The sequence below is a fragment of the Simochromis diagramma genome, unplaced genomic scaffold, assembly GCF_900408965.1.
Source record: "Simochromis diagramma unplaced genomic scaffold, fSimDia1.1 OVJJ01000434.1, whole genome shotgun sequence".
NCBI classification, from domain to species: domain Eukaryota; kingdom Metazoa; phylum Chordata; class Actinopteri; order Cichliformes; family Cichlidae; genus Simochromis; species Simochromis diagramma.
Window position 1 is genome coordinate 733383 of NW_024387090.1, and position 25098 is coordinate 758480.

The 25098-nt window shown below is 41.6% G+C and overlaps 2 long non-coding RNA genes across 2 annotated transcripts in view; one reads left to right on the forward strand and one right to left on the reverse strand.

Annotated features, from left to right (window-relative positions):
* Nucleotides 1-9160: 9160 nt before the first annotated feature.
* On the reverse strand, nucleotides 9161-10844 carry LOC120742743. Its single transcript, XR_005697940.1, has 2 exons — nucleotides 10694-10844; nucleotides 9161-9258 (listed from the first exon to the last, which is right to left on the reverse strand). It is a non-coding gene; the product is annotated as an uncharacterized LOC120742743 (long non-coding RNA).
* A 315-nt stretch (nucleotides 10845-11159) lies between these two features.
* LOC120742745 overlaps nucleotides 11160-25098 on the forward strand; it is a 21557-nt gene continuing 7618 nt past the window's right edge. Inside the window, exon 1 of the long non-coding RNA XR_005697942.1 lies at nucleotides 11160-11213. This is a non-coding gene — a long non-coding RNA (uncharacterized LOC120742745). The remainder of the gene's footprint in view (nucleotides 11214-25098) is intronic.

Consider the following 25098-nt stretch of genomic DNA (forward strand, 5'->3'; position numbering starts at 1 on the left):
CAGTCATATAACAGGTTGGGAGGATGAGAGTTTTAGACGTGACTGATTATTTGGTGAAACTGTGATATTTTCCTCACCTTCTGTGTTGAGCTCATCGTTTCCTCTGTAGTGACTCAGCTGAGTCCAGATGGCTGAAAATGTTCCTCTGCTGCTCCGTCAGACTCTTCTCCTCCTGCTGATCAGCTGGGACACAAAACAGATCTTTGTTAGGCTCCACACTGCACTGAAGAGTCAAAGTGTCTCATATGTTCATCTGACAACACAAAGTACAAATTTCACTCTGATTGCTTGTAGAAATCTTGTGAGACGTGTTGTGCTGCAAAGTGAGGAAACTCTCTCACTCACTTATACTTCAGGAGGAACTTTGTGACATTGGCTCTAATATTCTAAGCAGCCCTTTACTATGACAGGGCCAGAAAGTCCTATTTGAAGGTTTGGGAGAAGGACCATGTTAAAGGTGGATTGGGGTTTATACACTTTGTTATGATACAGGTAAGGCTGTAAGAGCCTGAGAAGGTGTCCTGAATGAACCTCTAAAACCAGTTTTCAGCTAACGACTCTGCTTCAGTCTGGAAAACAGCAACTACAAGTTTAAAGACTCCATCAACAATTCACACCCAGCAACAGCCTGAACAGCTCCTCCTGTGGTTTCCACAAACAGGGACAGACCTGTTACTCCCCCACCCCACACTTTCAACTCCTTCAGCCCCCCAGTCCCACCACCTCCACCACTCCTAAAAGTTTGATTCTGTGCAGCCATTCCCCAACTCTCTGAACGGTACTGTCCCTGATTCTTTGATGTTGGGCTGAGAACAAAAAAACATTACTCAGATCTTGTCCAGTCAACAACAATTATTTATTAAGCACATATGTGGGAGATGTACACGACACCACCCTCAGCGTAGTCCAGTAGATCTCAAAGAGGAAGCACTTCGATACACAGTTTTACATGTCAGGGTTCACGCCCCTTCATGCGGAAGCAGATAACATAACATGCGCGGCAGTTGTCTGCAACTCCTTTTATAGTATTGATGTTTGTTCCTCACTAACGGTTTCAGCACTCTCTCACCTCCATCTGTTTCCTGTTTCTCGTTGTGAGGCCCCATGATCGTATATGACACATCCTGAGTCCATCCTGTTCTAATCTGCGCAGGCACGTATGCAGTTACAAGCAAAACACTACTTTAAATGTCTTCCAGTTTAAACCTTCTATAACCTCTTGATTAATATGGCACTTATTTAAAATTACAACATTTATATTTCCCACAGTACTCGTGGTCATTGATCAGCGGTCTTTGATTAATGAGCTTTAATCAGTAGTTTCAGTGCTTTCCTTCCTGCTTTGACTGCAGCTGGGTTTGACACAGGAAGACATTTTTACATTCTTCATGATTATACTTTATTCTTTTTGGGGGAAGTGCAGCTTTAAACCTTCACATGATTCAAGTCAACCCAACAAATCAATCTGAACGATCACAGGTGGGAAAAACTTCTGTAGACAAAATGAAATAAAACCCAACATTGAATCCACAACATGATTAAGAACATGATTCTCCCAAATCACCAAGAGCTGCACATTAACCACCACAATATATTTTTATTCTCTGTGCTTTCAAATATGAACACTGTTTACTTTCATCTCTGTTTCATTAGTTTTTGTTAACATCTTCCTGTGCATCACAGCAAACACTCAACTTCTCCCAGCATGCTGAGCTAATGATTAGTTGGTGTTTTTCTCCAAACACTCTCTCACTCTTCTCTCAACGTGTTCACAATAAACTGTGAACAGACACCGAGGAGAGCAGCAGAAGACCTCATTCAGGAGCTAAACTCAACATGAACTGAACTCACAGTAAAGTTAGCTCGGTGCTTACCTTTAGATGAGCCCACAAACCGAGAGAAACTCCGCGATGAAGCTGCAACTCTTTCCAAACACAGGAAACAGATCAGGGAGCAGAGACCCACGTGGTTCACGCTGATCTCAGCTACGATCCAGGAGACAAGGGTGGGCAGATCGATGCAGATATCGATCCAAACGCTGGTACTACTTTATTCTCTTTGAATGAAAAAGCAGCTCTCTGTGCAAACACCTCCTCTCGTGGAACGTTCTTACTTTGCTCCGCCCCTTCTTCTTCTTCTCCTTTATGGTTTATTGGCAGTTGTCAAACAACATAATGGTGCTTTACCGCCATAAACTGGTGTGGAGTGTGAACTGGAACGTCGACCCTCAAATCCTCCCAAACATTTTTTTCTCCTATTCTCTGGTGGTGGTCAGAGGGCCCGGTGGCGCCAGTGTCCGGCAGCCTCGCCTCTGTCAGTGCGCCCCAGGGCAGCTGTGGCTACAATGTAGCTTGCCATCGCCAGTGTGTGAATGTGTGTGTGAATGGGTGAATGACTGAATGTAGTGTGAAGCGCTTTGGGGTCCTTAGGGACTAGAAAAGCGCTATACAAATGCAGGCCATTTACCATTTATTAAAAAAGTAGAAAGTAAAAAGTTATTACAATATACATTATTATCATGTTCGTACAATATAAATATTATATTGCACGAACATGAAAAGTATATTGTTAGAACAATAAAATTTTCACATTATAACATGATATAGCTCTATTTTTCTTTTGCCTGGGTGGCAGCTCTACGCTTACGTACTCAGATGAGCTTGCCTCATCCTACAAGTTGTGCCTCCATCTCTTGTGTCCAGATCACACGCTGCACTGCCGTGCTGCTCCACCTTTTCTCTGTCATTTCTGTGTTTGTGCATGCGCAGTGTGAGAGGCTGCGTTGAGGGGCGACAGGATTTCAAACAGGTTTGATTATCATGTGACCATACGATTGATGATTGGGAGCTGGTCGTGAGGTGTTAACTGCTTTTCATTACCCCATGTATACGACACGATGCACACACGATTAAGGCAAAACACGGGCCGATCCCCAAAACGGTTGCGCAACTGACAAATCGGCTCAAAATGGGCCAAAAGTCGCACAGTGTATGGCCAGCTTTTGGAGGCTAGCTCCAAACAAACATCTGCAGCTTTGCAGTGTATACAGCAATATAATGACCAGACCTAATTCTTTTGAAAACCATACATCTTTCCACAGGTCTCCACTTCATCAGACATCACCTAGACACAGAGCTGGATGAGGCCAGCACAAACAGCAGCCTATTCGACGAAGATGATGGATCCATGGGGTCAGGAAAGCCAGAAGCAGGGCTGGAGCGGTACCTTTCATGTCCATTCACTGGAGGCGTGGATCTATTGCATGGCGTTCCTCACATCAAGAAGCTGTCAATCAAAGTCAACACAGCTCTTCCTGCATCTGGAGCTTGTGAAGGACTTCTCAGTCATGCAGGACTCCTGTTCACTGCTAAACAGTCACAACTTCACAGAAAGAACCTTGAGAGCAAACTGCCGCTGAAGCTTAACCATCACCTCACCGAGTGAAGAAATGGCACATTTTTGCTAAATAGATGCACACCCATACAATTTATGGTAAACTGAGCTGGCTTGTATGTACATATGTTCAAGATGCCTCGTTCTGTTTTCTCTGAGGCTGCTGTGGCATTTGGAGCAAAATTAATATAAAGTTTACAGCATATCTTGTCACTGGAAATTGTTTGCACTGTTTATATATTTATATTATTTACTGTAGGTATTGGTGAAAAAAGCTTTATGTTGTGAAAAACTGAAATCTGGAAATTAGAATTGTTGTGCCTTATTTTGTTGATGTTTTTACATATATTCCTTTTGAAAATGGTAAAATTTGTATATTTATTTATTTTTGTTTGTCTGATAACATTTATTTAAAAAATAAATCGGACATTTCAAACAGTTACTCGCTACTTGAGTAGTCTTTTCGCCAAGTACTTTTTTACTCTTACTTGAGTAACTTTTTTGACGACTACTTTTCACTTTTACTTCAGTAATAATATTTTAAAGTAATGCTACTCTTACTTGAGTACAATTTTTGGATACTCGACCCACCTCTGATTGTTCCTGGTTTCTGTTCTCTTCCTGCGGCTCACCTCACCTATTCTCATGTTACCATTTCTCAGTGTTGAGACTGCGTCTGTGTCTGTCTTGTATTTCCTGTTTTACTTTGACAGTCTGTGTCTTGTGTCATGTCTTCAGCTCTGCTCCACGCCTCGTCACATCTATTTAATTGAAGCTGTGTTCCCACCTGTTCTCCATCCTCTCATTTCTTTGTGTATATTTGCTGTGTGTTTGCTTCTACTCCATGTCGGATCGTGTGTTTGTCATCTCGGTGTTTCACTCTGCATTTCCTCCTTTGTGTTTGTCTCATGCTCCTTGTTCCTGGTTGTCAGGTTTTTGCTATGTTCTCCATGTTTCACTTGATCCTGTGTTAAGCTGTTTCCAGTTTAGGTTTTCCTTCAGTTCCCTGTTTGCTTCTTATTTTGTAGCGTCGTGTCCAGCCAATAATAAAGGCTCACTTTCTTTGTTTTTGTTAAATTCACCTTTCCACAGATTCTGCCTCACTGACTGTGACTATTTCTACATCTCTCCCATTCAAAATCACTCCATACACAGTTTATTTTATGTAATATTCAATATTAACCTGTAAATTTAGTCTTTTCAAGGAAGCATTTTTTTTCTTTTTATGGCATAGAAGCTTTATTTATGTAGATTTTCTACTGCTAAGCAGAATAAGAAGAACAAACATGAACATTAAAGGCCTGGACAAATTTCAAACCAGTATTAGATAAAAACCTCAACAAGCAGACGACCCCCTATGAGCAAACACTTTGTGATAGTGGGAAGAAAAAGCAGAGAGAAGAGTCTGTTTCCCAAATCCAAACTGGAAGCTGGTTCAACAGGAGGTCTGATATCTGAAAGTTCTGCTCTCATTCTAGTTTTCAAAACTAATAACCAAAAGTATGACTGCAGTCTGAGAGCGACGTGCTCTGTTGCGATCATACGGTACTACAGTATAAGGTCTTTAAGAAATGATGGGGCCTGATTATTCAGGACTTTATATTCAATTCTAGATTTAACATGGAGCCAGTGAAGAGAAGCTAACAAGGTAGAAAGATGATTTGTCTGCTGTCAGGACTCTAACTCCAGCATTTTGGATTAACTGGAAGCTTTTTAGAACAATGTGATCATAAAGGAATTACAAAAGTCGAGTCGAGTCAAGTATGTGTGAAGAAAACAAGATAAAAATGAACAAAATCTCACTTTAACGTGCACGTTTACTAATTCTGTACTATCTAGTTTTACATGAAATATCAACTTTATATTGACATTTTTTAATTACTCTTGAATTAGTATTTCATCTGTTATTGTTTTTTCCATGTAATTCTCAAAGCAGTAATAATATGTTGGGTTTAATGAGTATGGTTTACTTTAGATTTTTTTCATATATATTTTTGACCTTAAACTAAAAACATTTTCTATGACAGCTTTGAACGCTCACGTTGTTCCTGATAGATGGAAAACCTGCTTTAGATTTGTGTTTTGAAGTCATCTGACTAACACAGCCTAATCTGCACTACACAATGCCTTTGAATGGGTGTTTTCATGTATCAGACTCTTGTTCACACTCACAAATTTATGACAAAGTACAGAACAAAACACAGTTAAAGAGATGGAGGAACTTTCTTCTGTTTTACGTTGGGATTAAAGTTTCAGCCATTTCAGTTATTTGATATCTAATATGTCAGTTTTATCTGAGGTAGACGTCTCTGGCTGGACACAGACTTTGATGCTCAGCGTTTACGGTACAGAGCAGCTTTTCCTGCACAATATACAAAATACATCTCATGGCTATATTATGTTTGCTGCTTATGTTGATTGAGTTTAATATCCAGCTGTTGCACTAAATGAAAAACACTTAAAATGAGCAGTGTTACAATTTATGAAACTGATGAAAGATTTTATTACTAAAACATGCAGGAGTGGTTTTTAACTGAAAGGAGCCATAATAAGTCATGATACATTCATACAATATGCATAAGAGGGCAGACCATGTTTCATTCATACATCCTTCTACCAGTAACCTAGTTCATCAGTTTGTAGCTTCACATAACAAAAGTAATTTTTGTTACAGGTTTTTCAATCACGTTTGTTTTTGTGTGAAGACGAACTACACGTACCAGACCTTTCTTATCTGCAAAGGTTGTTATGATTTTTCAGAATACCCAAGACCCTCGAGGTTTTTACATTGGGATCTAACCATGACAACATCTCCAGGCACAAAACAACTTTTTATCCATTTCTGTCATTCTTGTAGCAATGGTAAATATTCTCAAATCCACAGTTTCCTTAGAGGTCTGTAATGTACTGGATTTGTTCCCACCTTCTTTTCTGTCAAATAGTCCTGGAGGGAGAGCTGGTTTTCACTTCATGACAAGCAATAACTTTGTGATGTTGCATTAAACATGAGTCAGTATCTAAAAAGTAATCCCTTCAAGGTGCACGGCTCTGTTTGTCATGCAAGTGAACGCTACTACATACCGTTTTACAATACTACGCTGTACTGTTGGCTGGGTTTTCCTCCATACAGTTTACAGAATAAACATTTTGCTATGACCCTTTGCACAGCTGAAACTCCATTTGTTATCCAAAATCTGGGAAACATGCTCTTTGGCCAGTCCTCTTGAAGATCCTATTTCATTTTTCTCTCAGTTTCAATGGAAACTTTTGAATCAGAATATTAATGTTAGCTGGCATGTTTAACTCCTCCAAACACTGCAGTTCCTTCGTAGCATTGCAACACTATGTATAGATGTAGACAATATAGATGTCCTTGTCATTGTTCTGGGTCATTTGACCCAGCGTTTTGAGTTTGTTGTTTATTTGGTGTCTATCATGTATTAAGCCAGCGGTCCCAACCCTTTATTGCACCACAGACCAGTTTAATGTCAAAACATATTTTCCCAGACCAGCATTTAAGGTGTTGTAGATAAATACAAAAGAATAAAATGATATGACCAAGTCAAAAACTGCGATATTTTGTAAATATGATAATAAACCTGTATTCACTATGTAATTGTGTAACTTTATTAGCAGCCTCCTCCTGAAAATGCGCCAACAACATTGAGAGTAACATCCTCCTCTCTGCCCGTTAATGCTCTCTGGACGCTATGGTAACATGTAAATATTTAAAAATTATTCATAACACACGGGAGAAGTCGCAGGGAAACTGAGTTAATGATTAAAAACTCTGAAAACCATAAATTTCATGCCCGAGCCTCAACTCTCGCGACCTGGTACGAAACAAATGACGGACCGCTGGTCTAAGCTCACATCCATCATGGACAACACCTCCCACCTCTGCATGAGACGGTACAAGCACTGAGCAGCTCGTTCAGCAGTACTTTTACACCCACAGTGTAGGAAGGAGCGTTACTGCAGGTCATTCTTACCAGCAGCTGTCAGACTCTAACCAGGGGTGCACATAACTTTTTTAGTGAGCTACTCAGGTGAGTCCCAGGACGGTTTTTAGTACGCATTGAAAACGCTCTATTGCAGATATGCTACAAGTCACTGTTATCACTTGTAGCCAGTTACATTATAATGGCTGGCAGGTGGTCTTCATGCCTCCATGAAGACCACGTGGTATTATGAAACTTACCCAGTTTTACAAAGGGGATCCCATTTTCTTCACACAGCTTCTTCAGTGTAGCATTTTTTTTTTTTTTTACAAATAAAACTGCATCAGCTTGACCACACGGCGATTAAACGTCTCACAGTAAGAATCCTTGTGATCAACTGAATTTAAGAAATCTCCCAGTGTGTGTGCTGTGCAGAGAATGTGCACAAGGGAGTCTCCAACTGTAGCAAGTTGCCGGAGTTTTGGCACAACGCCATTGGACATACCCACGTTGATAGCAGCCTCGGTTGTGCACGCAGCGACCAACTTTGTTGTCCAGTCATCCAAGCCTGTGTCCTCAAGAAGTCTCACAAGTCCATCCCTGTGCGGTGCGGTCAGCACCCAGTTCAATCAGTCCAAGATAGTCAGAGGTAAACTCTCCATTGCTGGACACAGACACAATGTAAATGATTTCCTGCTCGACGACCACAGATCCATCGGAAAGTATCCCCCAAAATTCGGCAGACTGCAATTTGGCTCCTAACTCCCCGCTGATGGTGTGATGCTCTGCACGATCCATGCCCCCTTCACGTGAATGATATGCACGTCTGACATTTACTCCTAGCCGCTACAATAATAATATCCTCAGAATATAAATGTGGACATTTCTTCTCAGCTAGCTTGTTTATTAGCAATGACTTGCACCACATTTCAGTGCACTCATTGTTAGCTTTAAGCCACGGCAGTTTGAGCCAAATTTTCGAAAGAAGTTTTTTCTTCAGCTCTGGCTCTGGTTGGTGTTTCTTAGGTGGTGGCGAAACACCAAAGAAGCTGTAGGAACACGTGTCAGGCACGCAAAGGCGCTTGGTAACATAAGTGTCACTACACATTTGTAATTTTTGACACACATACGCACCTGAGTAGCAGCTAGGTGCATCCCTGTCTATAACACAGTTTAACATGTTTATCTTACTCATCAGCTGTTTAATTTTTCTCAGTACACTAGACGAACATGTTCATTCACAGCTGCCTCATCACATTTTTACATCTGAACTCTGTGGAGCCTGATCTCAAGGGTTTTAAGTCTGACCCTGAAACCAGTAGAGGATCTTTCTGTCTCTTCAGATTCACTGTGATGGGAGTGATTTCAGTCCTGAGTGATCACGCTGATGTTTGCACAGAGCAGATAATGAAGTGAATGTTTTGGCACATTTGTAACAGTGAAACAGTTTATTAGTAACGTGGGATCGTTTGTGTTCGGAGTATGAACTGAGATTCCTGAAGCTCTTGTCACACTGGTCACAGCTGTAGTTTCCTTCCACGTGTGTACGTTCATGATAGTTACGACTACCTGGATGTGAGAAGCTTTTGTCACAGTGTCTGCACTTGTATGGTTTCTCTCCTGTGTGGACTCGTTTGTGTCTTTTAAGATCACCTGCAGAGGTGAAGGATGACCCACACTGATCACAGAGGTGCTTTTTAACCCCACTGTGAATCAGTTCATCTCGTTTTAACTCAGTTGGTGTGGTGAAGCTTCTCCCACATTCTTTGCAGTATTTAATTTTTTCTCCAGAGTGTTTACGTTGATGTCTTTTTAGGGTGTATTGGTGACTATACGTTTTTCCACAGAGGTCACAATGAAAGTCTTTCCCATCATCACGGCGATGACAGAGTTGAGAACTGGATCCATCTGTGTCGCTCTGCTTCTAAACAAAGACACAAAGACAGTGTAAGTCAGTCCTTCACTATTTTTATCCTGAACGTCGCCTGAAATAAAGAGCATCTCTGCAGACGTCCAATTACATTTTACTGTTTCAGTTAACACACTCAGTTTACTGGGCTGCAATAACTACAATACTACCATCATAATACTACAGTAATACTTATTTCATGTTACAGTAACATCTGAGTTACACTAAAGTACTACTATGCTAATATTTGCAGGGTACCAACACAGCGTTAAACTACTAATGTAACACTGCAGTAATACTCATTTAATACTGCATTAATAACACTGTAACTGTGCAGTTATAACACTCAGCTGCATGGGACACAAGAAAAACACTACTACCCCCATGACACTGGAATTATAATATTAAATGCGTATTTTAACACTAATGTCTAAAATTACTAAAGTTATAAATAAGCAATGATACTACTGGTACTACAATACCATTACGTAATGATACAACTTTGTTAACCCAGGGCTTGCAAAATCGCTAGCCCGACGTCCCAGCAATATCTTTCCCGGAACAAACACCAATTGCAAATAACATACTAAGAATAAACCTGAAAATCAGTTTAAAACAGCGTACTATGTTGCAAAGAGTGAACTACCACTGGCAAAATTTAGCAGTCTTTGCAAACTTCAAAAAGCAAATGGCCTCGATATTGGTTCCACTTGCCTCTTACCCGTGACTTCAGTGGAAATTTCAAATTCAGGATCTGACACAGACTGATTCGTGTCCTACACAGTTCTTACAAGTTCATAGAAATTTCTGTTCAATTAGAACCAAGTATTTGAGTTGATGATTGTAATTTTTATACAATGTTGTAAAATGTGCTTCAACAATCGATTAATGTTTTGTTTCCGTTACAATATTATACTTTAATGTATAATATTGTAACGGAAACAAAACAGGAAACAAAACATCAATCAAAAAATTGCTCTCTTTTTTATTTGGGCTACTTAAATTTATTTTGGGCTACCAAAAACTGAAGAGTCCCTGCCCGAAGGGCTACCAGGGATTTTGAAATTTTGCGAGCCCTGTAACCATAAGACAAGATTACTCAATGGTTTGGTTTTGAGCTTATTTTCATTTGTGTTTTATTTTATTACATGTACTCCTGACAGAGGAATCAGGCTCTGTAAACAAAAGGCCATTTATGGTGAAATAATAACAATATCATGATATACCAGGAAACTGCCTGAACATTAAATAACACCATCATATCAATTTTCACCACTTTTAGTTTTTAATGATCGTGTAAACAAAAATCATAACTGACATGAAAATCTGAATAATCACTCAGAGCTGCTTTTCCATGCAGTAGAATTGCTAACATGCTAACACAGTTTAATGAGCAGAGTTGTTCCAAACAGTCAGGCTAAAGCGACAAGATAACAATATAAATACATACCTCACAGTAACTGCACTTGTAGAGTCTCATTCTGGTGTGGATCTGTTGGTGCTGCCTCAGGTAACGTGGAGCTTTAAAAGTCTTCTCACACAGGTCACATTTATAAGGTCTCTCCTCAGAGTGGGTAAACATGTGTTGTCGTAACTGTGTGCCCGTTATAAACTGTTTATCACACTGATCACAGCAGTACACAACATGTCTGGTGTGAATGCGTAGGTGTTTATTTCGGCTCGCTATGTGGCGAAAAGTTTTTCCACAAAAGTCACAGCTGTATGCCTTAATTCCAGAGTGGGTAACTAGATGCTTCTGTAAGCTGCTACTTTGAGTAAAAGCTCTTCCACACTGATCACAGCTGTACGCTTTAACTCCACTGTGGATGAGTTGGTGTGTTTTTAGGGAACGCTCCCAGGAAAAAGACTTTCCGCACAAGCCACAGCTGAATGGTCTCTCTCCAGTGTGGATGACCTGATGCTGTTTTAGTTCATACTTCCAAGTAAAATTCTTCCCACACTCGTCACAGGTGTGTTTTTTCTCTCCTTTTCTTCTGTGAGGTTTGTCGGCCTTCTGAGAGCGCTGACTTCTCGCTCCATGTTGGTCCTGCAGTGACAGAGATACAAACAGAGGCAGTGAGTGAAATGCAGTCGTGGAACAAACTCAACCTTCAAACTCCCTCCATTAACACTAGTTTTAAACATGAAGGTGGAGTGTGGCACCAAACACCTTAAAGGTCTCTTATCCCCACCTGCTGGTAGTTCTAACACATTACATCCAACCTGGTCTTAAAAATAATTCATGACTGTTCAAACCAATGACTGTATAAAAGATGGACGACGCGACACCGCCTCCTACCATTGTGCAAAAATCAAGCCAAAATATCCCGCTTGTGGAGGCTGCCATCTTGCAAATTTGGAGCCAGAGTCTGCGCAGAAGTGACTTGAGGTGGAGCGACTGTGTAACACTCCCGCCCACACACCCGCTGGACGTGACCACAAACACGCCCCTCTACACTTTTTACGTAGCACCTGTGGTTCGAGCTTTTTGCTGGTTTACCGCGACTGACGACTCGTTTAATTAAGGTAAATACAACCATGTCACTGTTATAAAAAAAAGACACACAGCTTATCATCTTATAGTTCTAAAATCGCTCTGTTGTTAATTCGTTTGCTAGATTAGCCGCTAGCATACGCACTGTGTTGGAGGCTTGTTGCTAGCTAGTTAGCGATGCTATTCAATTCAATTCAATTTTATTTATATAGCGCCAAATCACAACAAAAGTCGCCTCAAGGCGCTTCATAGATACAGAGAAAAACCCAACAATCATATGACCCCCTATGAGCAAGCACTTTGGCGACAGTGGGAAGGAAAAACTCCCTTTTAACAGGAAGAAACCTCCGGCAGAACCAGGCTCAGGGAGGGGCGGCCATCTGCTGCGACCGGTTAGGGTGAGAGAAGGAAGACAGGATAAAAGACATGCTGTGGAAGAGAGACAGAGGTTAATAACAGATATGATTCAATGCAGAGAGGTCTATTAACACATAGTGAGTGAGAAAGGTGACTGGAAAGGAAAAACTCAATGCATCATGGGAATCCCCCGGCAGCCTATGTCTATTGCAGCATAACTAAGGGAGGATTCAGGGTCACCTGGTCCAGCCCTAACTATATGCTTTAGCAAAAAGGAAAGTTTTAAGCCTAATCTTAAAAGTAGAGATAGTGTCTGTCTCCTGAATCCAAACTGGAAGCTGGTTCCACAGAAGAGGGGCCTGAAAACTGAAGGCTCTCCTTCCCATTCTACTTTTAAATACTCTAGGAACAACAAGTAGGCCTGCAGAGCGAGAGCGAAGTGCTCTAATAGGGTGATATGGTACTACAAGGTCATTGAGATAAGATGGGGCCTGATTATTTAAGACCTTGTATGTGAGGAGCAGGATTTTGAATTCAATTCTGGATTTAACAGGAAGCCAATAAAGGGAAGCCAAAACAGGAGAAATATGCTCTCTCTTTCTAGTCCCTGTCAGTACTCTTGCTGCAGCATTTTGGATTAGCTGAAGGCTTTTCAGTGAGTTTTTTGGACATCCTGATAATAATGAATTACAGTCGTCCAGCCTGGAAGTAATAAATGCATGAACTAGTTTTTCAGCGTCACTCTGAGACAGGATATTTCTAATTTTAGAGATGTTGCGCAAATGGAAGAAAGCAGTCTTACATATTTGTTTAATATGTGCGTTGAAGGACATGTCCTGGTCAGTCTATTAGATAGATATGATACAAACCACTGCAGTGCAGTACCTGTAATACCTACAGCATGTTCTAATCGCTCTAATAGGATATTATGGTCAACAGTATCGAACGCTGCACTAAGGTCTAGCAGGACAAGCACAGAGATGCTACACAGAGATGCTACACACCTGTTACTCTAATAGTCTGTGTTTTTGAAGGATTCAGCACTCCTTGTGTTTTTTTTATCCATTTTTAGACAGCGATGAGATCATCTGCACACCCCACAGAGGCCCAGAGTTACTGTTAATATCAAAAATATAATGTTGTCCTTTGAGATTTTAACATAAGACTGTGAGTGTAATGGATCTAAAACGGTTTAAATCTCTAGTCTACAGCCTGGTAACATGGAAACTTTAAAAACAGCAGCAGAACGTTTCAGTAGTGTAGTCTAATGTGTTCTTTTCATTTAATAATAAAGTCCATATTATGTATAACAGCTACATTCACCCTGGACAGAAACTAGTGAGGGAAACCATTAGGACTAAGCTGGGTTTCCTGGGTCCAGAGGTTTGGAGAAACTTTTTCCCTTTTTTTCATCACAGCTGTCCTGTGCCAGAAGTTCTGTTGACCCACTGAAAGAGGCTTCATTTAAGAAACACCAGGAACACTGAAGCTCATCGCACTGATCAAGCAGGACTCATGATCTTCACCAGCAGCTCCCTCACAGGGAAATCTTCAGAGCTCCTCCGTAGGCCCGTCCCAGAAGATGGATAAACCCAGCATTTCATGAACACTGTGATGGAGACCTTTGGTTTGTGTAATGTTATAAATATTCGGATACTCCCCAGAGGCTCCGGACTTTTACATAAAGATATTATATTCAGTCCTGTAGAAAGTTATGACTGGTGCACAGTGACTGTGGTGCTCATGTCAGAGTTAGATAAGACTCAATGTTAATTCAGTTGTAAATTGTTGTACATTTGTACACAGTGGATTAAATAAACTGGAAGTGTAAAGCTTACATGTAAGTCCTCGTGTGTTGAAATCAGATATTGGGTCTGTACATGTGACATTATGTTTTTTCATAAACTGAAAGATGTTGCAAAACAATCTGAGACAAACTATTTAGTAAAGTGATTGTATATATAATAATATACGACACAGTCATATAACAGGTTGGGAGGATGAGAGTTTTAGACGTGACTGATTATTTGGTGAAACTGTGATATTTTCCTCACCTCCTGTGTTGAGCTCATTGTTTCCTCTGTAGTGACTCAGCTGAGTCCAGATGGCTGAAAATGTTCCTCTGCTGCTCCGTCAGACTCTTCTCCTCCTGCTGATCAGCTGGGACACAAAACAGATCTTTGTTAGGCTCCACACTGCACTGAAGAGTCAAAGTGTCTCATATGTTCATCTGACAATCATGAAAATCCAAGATGGCGCCGCGTATGGATGCCCTGGTGCTTCAGTGCGCTACTTCTGTTTTGTTTTTGTGCATATCTTCTGTGTCTGGGCACTCCTCTGGATATTCTTACACCAGAGAAGAGCTTCTTAACTACAGGACTACAACACCTGTGGATTTATTTCCAATATTTGTCGCATCTGCGGCAGATTTACTGCTGACTCTGATCAGGAAAGTGAGACGCCGAAAGAGAGGAAAGCGTGCCGGCGCACTCGTGCGTCTGAGGAGACGCGGACTGCGAACTGCTCTTCCTGGGATCTTCCTTTCCAATGTACGCTCACTCAGGAATAAAATAGACGAACTGGCCCTGATGAGAAGCATGAACAGAGACTTTGCCTCCTCCTGTGTCTCATGTTTTACGGAGTCGTGGCTCTGTGAGGACATCCCGGACTGCGCGCTCAAGCTGGAGGGCTTTCATCTGCTGCGCGCGGACCGGCAGGCCTCTCTCTCTGGTAAGACCAAAGGTGGAGGTGTCTGCTTCTACATTAATAGTGGCTGGTGCACAGATGTGACAGTGATTGCTCAGCACTGCTCTTCCTCTCTGGAATATCTTTTTATTCACTGCAAACCGTTTTATTCTCCGCGGGAGTTTGCTTCATTCATCCTGGCCGCTGTTTACATCCCGCCAGATGCGGATGTGCAGGCAGCTCAGTGCGCACTCGTGGAGCAGATACTGCACATGGAGCGGACATTCCCGGACTCTCTCATCATTGCTCTTGGGGACTTTAACAAAGCCAATCTGAGCCATGAGCTTCCGAAATACAAGCAGTATATTAAATGCCCGACCAGAGAGGAGAGGACATTAGACCACTGCTACAGCACGATCAGCGGGGCCTATCGCGCGGTGCCCCGCGCTTCACTTGGACTTTCTGACCACGTCATGATCCACCTAATCCCCGCGTACAGACAGAGGCTGAAGCTCTCCAAACCTGTCGTGAGGACCAAAAAACTGTGGAGCAACGAGGCTGTGGAGGAGCTTCGCACGTGTTTGGAGTCTACAGACTGGGACACAATGAAGGCTGCTTCTAACAGCTTGGACGAGTTTACGGACACTGTCACCTCCTATATCCACTTCTGTGAGGACAGCATTGTGCCATCACGCACCAGGGTGAGTTATAACAATGACAAACCCTGGTTTACTCCTAAACTCAAAAAGCTGTGGCTGGAAAAGAGAAAGGCGTTCAGAAGCGGAGACAGGGACTGCTACAGAGAGGCCAAGTACAGGTTCACTAAAGAAGTGGACGTTGCTAAACATCAGCACTCTGAGAAGATGCAGCAGCAGATCTCAGAGAATGACTCGGCCTCTGTGTGGAAAGGTTTTAGGAATATCACCAACTACAAGCCTAAAACCCCCCCCTCCACTGATGACTTGCTCTTGGCCAACACCCTTAACGACTTTTACTGCCGTTTTGACGAGCCATCAGGCAGCCTTCACACCTCCAACAATAGAGACACTTTGGACACTCATTCCCCCACCTCTCCCCCCTCCATAGAGCCATCACCACCTTCAAACTGTTCACCTACAACACCCCCCTCCTCACCCCACACAAAAGAGGATTTCACACCACCTCCTCCCACCACAACTCTTCATATTCATGAAGCAGATGTGAGGAAGCAGTTTAAGAGTACCTGAATGCTCGGAAAGCTCCCGGCCCAGACGGCGTGTCTCCTGCCTACCCTCAGACACTGTTCAAACGAGCTGGCCCCAGTGTTTTCTGGCATTTTCAACTCCTCACTGCAGGTATGTCATGTGCCTGCCTGCTTCAAGTCCTCTACCATAATCCCTGTCCCCAAGAAACCTAGGATCACTGGACTAAATGACTACAGACCCGTGGCTCTGACATCTGTGGTCATGAAGTCATTTGAGCGCCTAGTTCTCTCTCATCTCAAGACCCTCACGGCCCCCCTCCTGGACCCCCTGCAGTTTGTATACAGAGCCAACAGGTCTGTAGACTGACGCCATCAACATGGCCCTACACTTCATCCTGCAGCATCTGGACTCCCCAGGAACCTACGCCAGGATCCTGTTTGTGGACTTCAGCTCTGCCTTCAACACCATCCTTCCAGACCATCTCCGAGGCAAGCTTTCCCAGATGAATGTGCCTGATCCCATCTGCCGGTGGATCACTGACTTCCTGACGGACAGGAAGCAGCACGTGAGGCTGGGAAAGAATGTCTCGGACTCCCGGACCATCAGCACCGGCTCCCCTCAGGGCTGTGTTCTTTCTCCTCTGCTCTTCTCCCTGTACACCAACTGCTGCACCTCCACCCACCAGTCTGTCAAGCTAATCAAGTTTGCAGATGACACCACCGTTATTGGACTCATCTCGGACGGGGATGAGTCTGCCTACAGGAGGGAGGTTGAACAGTCTGGTGTCCTGGTGCAGCCACAACAACCTGGTGCTGAATGCCCAGAAGACAGTGGAGATTATTGTGGACTTCAGGAAGTGGTGCCCCACTCCCCCCCATCATCCTGACTGACACCCCCATCACCTCTGTGGACTCATTCCGCTTCCTGGGTACCACCATCACCCAGGACCTGAAGTGGGAGCCCACCATCACCTCCGTCATTAAGAAAGCCCAGCAGAGGATGTACTTCCTGAGGCAGCTGAAGAAATTCAACCTGCCAACACGGACGATGATGCAATTCTACACTGCAATCATCGAGTCCATCCTCACCTCCTCCATCACCGTGTGGTACGCTGGAGCCACTATCAGAGACAAACAGAGACTGCAGCGTGTTGTGCACTCTGCTGAGAAGGTGATTGGCTGCAGACTCCCATCTCTGCAGGACCTACACACCTCCAGGACACTGGGGCGTGCAGCTCGGATCTCAGCTGACCCTTCTCACCCTGGACACAGTCTGTTTGACCTGCTCCCCTCAGGCAGGAGGCTCCGGTCCATTCGCACCAGAACCTCTCGCCATAAGAACAGTTTCTTCCCCTCTGCTGTTAGACACATGAACAATAAACGTACGACTGTTCCCACCACTAACACATGACCCTACGCTGTGTTCACTGCATCATTCCATGTTTGGCACTGATCACCACCTGCACTCATGTATATATCTATCTACGTAGCACTTTTAATTCTTATTCTTACTTTTATTTTTTTCATGTCTATTTAAGCGCTATTTATGACAGTATATTTGCACTGAAGCACCGCAGCAATTTCCTAATGTTGTTAACCTGCTCAACATTTGGCAATAAAACCCTTTCTGATTCTGACAACACAAAGTACAAATTTCACTCTGATTACTTGTAGAAATCTTGTGAGACATGTTGTGCTGCAAAGTGAGGAAACTCTCTCACTCACTTATACTTCAGGAGGAACTTTGTGACATTGGCTCTAATATTCTAAGCAGCCCTTTACTATGACAGGGCCAGAAAGTCCTATTTGAAGGTTTGGGAGAAGGACCATGTTAAAGGTGGATTGGGGTTTATACACTTTGTTATGATACAGGTAAGGCTGTAAGAGCCTGAGAAGGTGTCCTGAATGAACCTCTAAAACCAGTTTTCAGCTAACGACTCTGCTTCAGTCTGGAAAACAGCAACTACAAGTTTAAAGACTCCATCAACAATTCACACCCAGCAACAGCCCGAACAGCTCCTCCTGTGGTTTCCACAAACAGGGACAGACCTGTTACTCCCCCACCCCACACTTTCCACACCTTCAGCCCCCCAGTCCCACCACCTCCACCATTCCCCAAACTTTGATTCTGTTCATCTGGACGTAGCTTTTCATGGGAGAAACGTTTCGTCACTCATCCAAGTGACTTCTTCAGTTTCAGCTGACTGCAGCTTTCCCCAATCTTCAACAGTGCATTTACATAATGACTGAAACTAGAACCACTGAAGGAACAATGGGCTGGGAGGTCAGTTATTGAGCATTAATATGTAAATCCTCATGATCATTGATCAACAACCTCTGATCGCTTGCAGCGACTCCCCAACTCTTTGTGAATGGTACTCATGGCCATTGATCAGTGGTTTCAGTGCTTTCATTCCTGCTTTGACTGCAGACATTTTTACATTCTTCATGATTATACTTTATTCTTTTTGGGGGAAGTGCAGCTTTAAACCTTCACATGGTTCAAGTCAACCCAACAAATCAATCTGAACGATCACAAGTGGGAAAAACTTCTGTAGATAAAATAAAATAAAAATTCAATCCAATCAACAACGTGATTAAAAACATGATTTCTCCAAATCACAAAGAGCTGCACATTAACCACCACAATATATTTTTATTCTCTGTGCTTTCAAATATGAACACTGTTTACTTTCATCTCTGTTTCATTAGTTTTTGTTAACATCTTCCTGTGCATCACTTTACAGCAGCCACACTCATTAAAATGAGACTTTGTAGGAGTTCACTTCCTCTCATGTGTTCATCCACAGCAGCTGGACAATAAAGTTTATTGTGACCCTGATACTGCAGCAGATCGCTCTCATCCATTTCCTGTTATCACTTCAAATAGAAATGAGGCTGTAGAGGTTTGGTGCAGGCAGAAAAACAGCTGCAGGGACAATGAAAAGACTTTTCTGCTCCAACTTCTCCCGGCGTGCTGAGCTAATGATTAGTTGGTGTTTTTCTCCAAACACTCTCTCACTCTTCTCTCAACGTGTTCACAATAAACTGTGAACAGACACCGAGGAGAGCAGCAGAAGACCTCATTCAGGAGCTAAACTCAACATGAACTGAACTCACAGTAAAGTTAGCTCGGTGCTTACCTTTAGATGAGCCCACAAACCGAGAGAAACTCCGCGATGAAGCTGGAACTCTTTCCAAACACAGGAAACAGATCAGGGAGCAGAGACCCACGTGGTTCACGCTGATCTCAGCTACGATCCAGGAGACAAGGGTGGGCAGATCGATGCAGATATCGATCCAAACGTTGGTACTACTTTACTCTCCTTGAATGAAAAAACAGCTCTCTGTGCAAAAACCTCCTCTCGTGGAACATTCACACTTTGCTCCGCCCCTTCTTCTTCTTCTTCTTTATATCGTTTATTTGCGGTTGTTAAACAACAAAATGATGAATTACCGCCACCAACTGGTATGGAGTGTGAACTGTAACGTCGACCCTCAAATCCTCCCATTTTCTCTCTTTGAATAACTGGAATAAGGCCTGATCAATTTCACTTCTTGATCCTTTTGCAGTAAATCAATAAGATTCGGTTCATTTTTATGTTACTAGAGGTTTTGGATCAGTTACCTCTCACATGTAATATAACATGTGATTATAATTTTCCTTTTTTGAATGATTTGAATAGGGAGGTTCTAATCCACCACTGAACTGAAATGAAGTCTCTAAGTAGGAAGTCATCAGTTCAGTTTTTTGATCGATTTGAGTGTATTGTTACTGTGCAGGCTGAGGTTTGATTCGATAGTTAGGTTTTCTAGTGGGTTTATTTAATGTCAGTAAATAGTTGTTTGATTTTTTATGATGGCATGTATGTATTTCCTTTTAAATATAGCACTATATTTACAAATGGGATTTCCAAGGTGTGTTATTGCAGGGTAAATGTTTTGTGGTTTGGTGTTTTAATTTTTTTTTAGAAAGCTTTGGTTTTTTTAGGTAACGTTTCGAATAAGATCTTTAAACGGGTGACGATTTAAAAATGGATCTTATGTCGGTGTAAATTCATTAATCCTCTTTACTCTGTTATTTCTCTCTATACTCAACCTTGTTTGGTTTTTCCCTAGAAAACAACACAGTTATACATCAAATATTATAAATATGACGTTGACAATATTAGATCTTACACATTTCAGTGTCCAAGTGTGGATTGACTGAAGTGTTTGTTTTTATCCCCACAACATCCTAAACACTTTACTGTTATGCATAAACAGAAAGAAAAAATCTAAAACATGATATATGCATTACTGTCTTCAGCCTCTAGGGGGTCATTGTTGTTCAGGAAGTACATTTTCCTCCGATAAGCAGCTAAAAACGCTTCTCTAACCAAAGGCTGTAAATAGACAACATAAAGGTTTAGAAACAGTAAAACAGATTCACAGAAGCCACAATGATATTAAACATACAGCACTGACAGTGATGACAGACAACATTACAGGTCAGTTTCAAAAACATTAACGCTAATACAGGGTTAAAGTTTATGAAGCTGCTGAACACAGATGCACAGCAGGTGAGGAGGAGCTCGATGGAAATGAGGAAATAATGCTTGAACACAAATTTTGTTTTGCTGGAAAACTGAACAACCCAGCGCATTCAGGAGTTCAAGAACACAGAGCACACAGTCAACACTGAACTCGAGTCTTTACAGTGAGAAAACTCCCACTTTGGAACTAAAAGAACAAAAATGCTTGATTCGTTATAATTTCCTTTATTTTCTTTATATTTCAAAATATAAAGGATATAATAAAGGCTTATCGTATTATTTTATTATATTATTTTACTGTATTATTTTATTTATCAAAAAACATAGAAAAGTCCAATGAGACCATCACATAAACTGATGATGATCTTTATGTATTCTATTTTGATCCTATTGTATATTTTGTTCTATTTTATTCTACTGTATATAGTATTTTATTCTATTCTATTCTGTACAGTTGTGTACTGTATTTATTCTTATTATATTCTAATTTTTGCTGCATAACTTTTGCACTGTCCACTTCCTGCTGTGACAAAACAAATTTTCCACGTGTGACCAATAAAGCTTATTGCTTATCTTATATCTTATCTTATCTTATCGTCCACAGTGGGTGGCTGGAATTTCCATGTAGCTCCTGAACCTACCTGGGATCCGCCGCTGGGCAGTGCCACCTCCTCCAGCTCCTTTCACACCTGGAGCCAATTGCAGGCAATCAAGCCAGAGTGATTTAAGCCAAACGCTGACCTTCGTTCACTGCCAGTTCGTCATCTACACATGTTGGTAACTGGTGCTTATGTTTCAAGTTCTCTCTGTGATTTACCTTGTTACCTAAACTTTCTTGTGCTGCAGTTTCTGGATTAATCTTGGCTCAAACTAGTGATGGCCAAATGAAGCTTTCTGAAGCACTGAACCTTGTATTGAAAAACGGTTCATTACTCAAAGCTTTTCAACAGTCCTCTCTGGTGACATCTGGTGGCCAGAAATATGAAGAGCAGCTTGAATCCACAAAATAAAACCAACTGCTTCATTATGATTGCCCACTACGGAGTGGAATTCTGTCTGATATTGGGCCGCCGTCGTGTTTCTTTGAACGTGTATTTTTTGGTCGTTAAAAAATGTGGTTTATTTGTTTAATAAATAATTTTGACCAGTAAACTTTGCTTGTTTAAACATGCACCATTGTGTGGTCTTTCTTTGCTCATTTCTTCTTGATGTTGGCAAATACAATAATTGAAAAATACCACGTTACACATAATATATATATATATATAATAATGTACAACACATTATGGAGTATTCTTCTGCTGTGAGGTCCCACCTCCATGCACGTATGCAATTAATCGCTAGACGGGTGTATTTATAAATAATATTATATTAGGGAAATTTTCCTATACATATTTTTGACCTGGGGGTAGAATTGATTGTGAAATGGAAAGGGAAAGTGCTTATAAACTTGCAAATTACAACGTGATGCATTTAAGGTAAACCTTTTTCATTTTTATTTAAGAAGAGAATTAGTTCCACTGTGCGATGGCCGAAACTGTTCCTTTTCGTGGAGATAATTTCTCCTGCCTTAAGGAAAATCCCTTCACGTGTCACAGAAGAGGCTGGAGTGCAGAGAAACTGGTAGAGATGCAGTTATACAGTCTACCTGGGCCCCACAAACTATCAGCTAAAGAGAATAAATTAATTAAATTGCTAAACCTAAAGGGCTTAAACATAAACCATAAACATAAACATAAACTGAAACTCCAAAACGCTGGATCAAAAGACCCAGGATCATGACACAGTGAAGAGAAGCTAACAAGGTAGAAAGATGATTTGTCTGCTGTCAGGACTCTCACTCCAGCATTTTGGATTAACTGGAAGCTTTTTAGGGAATTTTTAGAACAACGTGATCACAAAGGAGTTACAAAAGTCGAGTCGAGTCGTGTGTGAACATAACAAGATAAAAATGAACAAAATCAGAGAATGTGCACAAGAGAGTCTCCAACTGTAGCAAGTTGCCGGAGTTTTGGCACAACGCCATTGAAGATACCCACGTTGATAGCAGCCTCGGTTGTGCACGCAGCGACCAACTTTGTTGTCCAGTCATCCAAGCCTGTGTCCTCAGGAAGTCTCACAAGTCCATCCCTGTGCGGTGCGGTCAGCACCCAGTTCAATCAGTCCAAGAGAGTCAGAGGTAAACTCTCCATTGCTGGACACAGACACAATGTAAATGATTTCCTGCTCGACGACCACAGATCCATCGGAAAGCATCCCCCAAAATTCGGCAGACTGCAATTTGGCTCCTAACTCCCCGCTGATGGTGTGATGCTCTGCACGATCCGTGCCCCCTTCACATGAAAGATATGCACGTCTGACATTTACTCGTAGCCGCTATAATAATAATATCCTCAGAATATAAATGTGAACATTTCTTCTCAGCTAGCTTGTTTATTAGCAATGACTTACACCACATTTCAGTGCACTCATTGTTAGATTCAAGCCACGGCACTTTGGAGCCAGTTTTCTGAAAAAAGTATTTTCTTCAGCTCTGGCTCTGGTTGGTGTTTCTTAGGTGGTGGCGAAACACCAAAGAAGCTGCAGCAACACGTGTCAGGTTGAATGAGATGGTCAAGTACGCAAAGGCGCTTGGTAACATAAGTGTCACTACGCATTCGTAATTTTTGTCACACATGTGCACCTGAGTAGCAGTTAGGTGCATCCCTGTCTATAACACAGTTTAACATGTTTATCTTACTCATCATCTGTTTAATTTTTCTCCGTACACTAGAGGAACATGTTCATTCACAGATGCCTCATCACATTTTTACATCTGAACTCTGTGGAGCCTGACCTCAAGGGTTTTAAGTCTGACCCCGAAACCAGAAGAGGATCTTTCTGTCTCTTCAGATTCACTGTGATGGGAGTGATTTCAGCCCTGAGTGATCACACTGATGTTTGCACAGAGCAGATAATGACGTGAATGTTTGGGCACATTGGTAACAGTGAAACAGTTTATTAGTAACGTGGGATCGTTTGTGTTCGGAGTATGAACTGAGATTCCTGAAGCTCTTGTCACACTGGTCACAGCTGTAGTTTCCTTCCATGTGTGTATGTTCATGAAGGTTACGATTGCCTGATTGTGAGAAGCTTTTGTCACAGTGTCTGCACTTGTATGGTTTCTCTTCTGTGTGGACTCGTTTGTGTCTTTTACGGTCACTTGCAGTGGTGAAGGATGACCCACACTGATCACAGAGGTGCTTTTTAACCCCACTGTGAATCAGTTCATGCTCTTTTAAATCCACTAATCTGGTGAAGCTTCTCCCACATTCTTTGCAGTATTTCAGTTTGTCTCCAGTGTGTTTACGTTGATGTACTTTTAGGGTATGTTTTCGACTGAAAGTTTTTCCACAAAAGTCACAACAAAAGTCTTTCCCACCACCACAGTAATGACAGGGTTGAGAACTGGATCCATCTGTGTCGCTCTGCTTCTGAACAAAGACACAAAGACAGTGTAAGTCAGTCCTTCAACATTTTAATCCTGAACGTCGCCTGAAATAAAAAGCATCTCTGCAGACGTCCAATTACATTTGACTGTTTCAACACACTCAGTTTACTGGGCTGCAATAACTACAATACTACCACCATAATACTACAGTAATACTTATTTAATATTACATTAACATCTGAGTTAAACTAAAGTACTACTATGCTAATATTTGCAGGGTACCAACACAGTGCTAAACTACTAATGTAACCCTGCAGTAATACTAATTTAATACTGCATTAATAACACTGTAACTGTGCAGTTAAAACACTCAGCTGAATGGGACACAAGACAAACACTACTACCCCCATGACACTGCAATTATAATAATACCTAGTCATAAAACTTTGTTAACCATAAGAGAAGATTACTGAAAGTTTTTGGTGTTGTGCTTATTTTCATTTGTGTTTTATTTTATTACATGAACTCCTGATAGAGGAATCAGCCTCTGTAAACAAAAGGCCATTTATGGTGAAATAATAACAATATCATGATATATCAGGAAACTGCCTGAACATTAAATAACACCATCATATTAATTTTCACCACTTTCAGTTTTTCATGATCGTGTAAACAAAACTCATAACTGAAATGAAAACCTGAATAATCACTCAGAGCTGCTTTTCCATGCAGTAGAATTGCTAACATGCTAACACAGTTTAATGAGCAGAGTTGTTCCAAACAGTCAGGCTAAAATGACAAGATAACAATATAAATACATACCTCACAGTAACTGCACTTGTAGAGTCCCTTTCTGGTGTGGATCTGTTGGTGTCGTCTCAGGTAACGTGGAGCTTTAAAAGTCTTCTCACACAGGTCACATTTATAAGGTCTCTCCTCAGTGTGGGTAAACATGTGTTGTCGTAACTTTGCGTCTGTTGTAAACGGTTTGCCACACTGATCACAGCAGTACACATCATGTCTGGTGTGAATGTTTAGGTGTAGATTTCGGCTCTCTATGTGGCTGAACATTTTTCCACAAATGTCACAGCTGTATGCCTTAATTCCAGAGTGGGTAACTAGATGATTCTGTAAGCTGCTCTCTCTTCTGAGTAAAAGCTCTGCCAACACA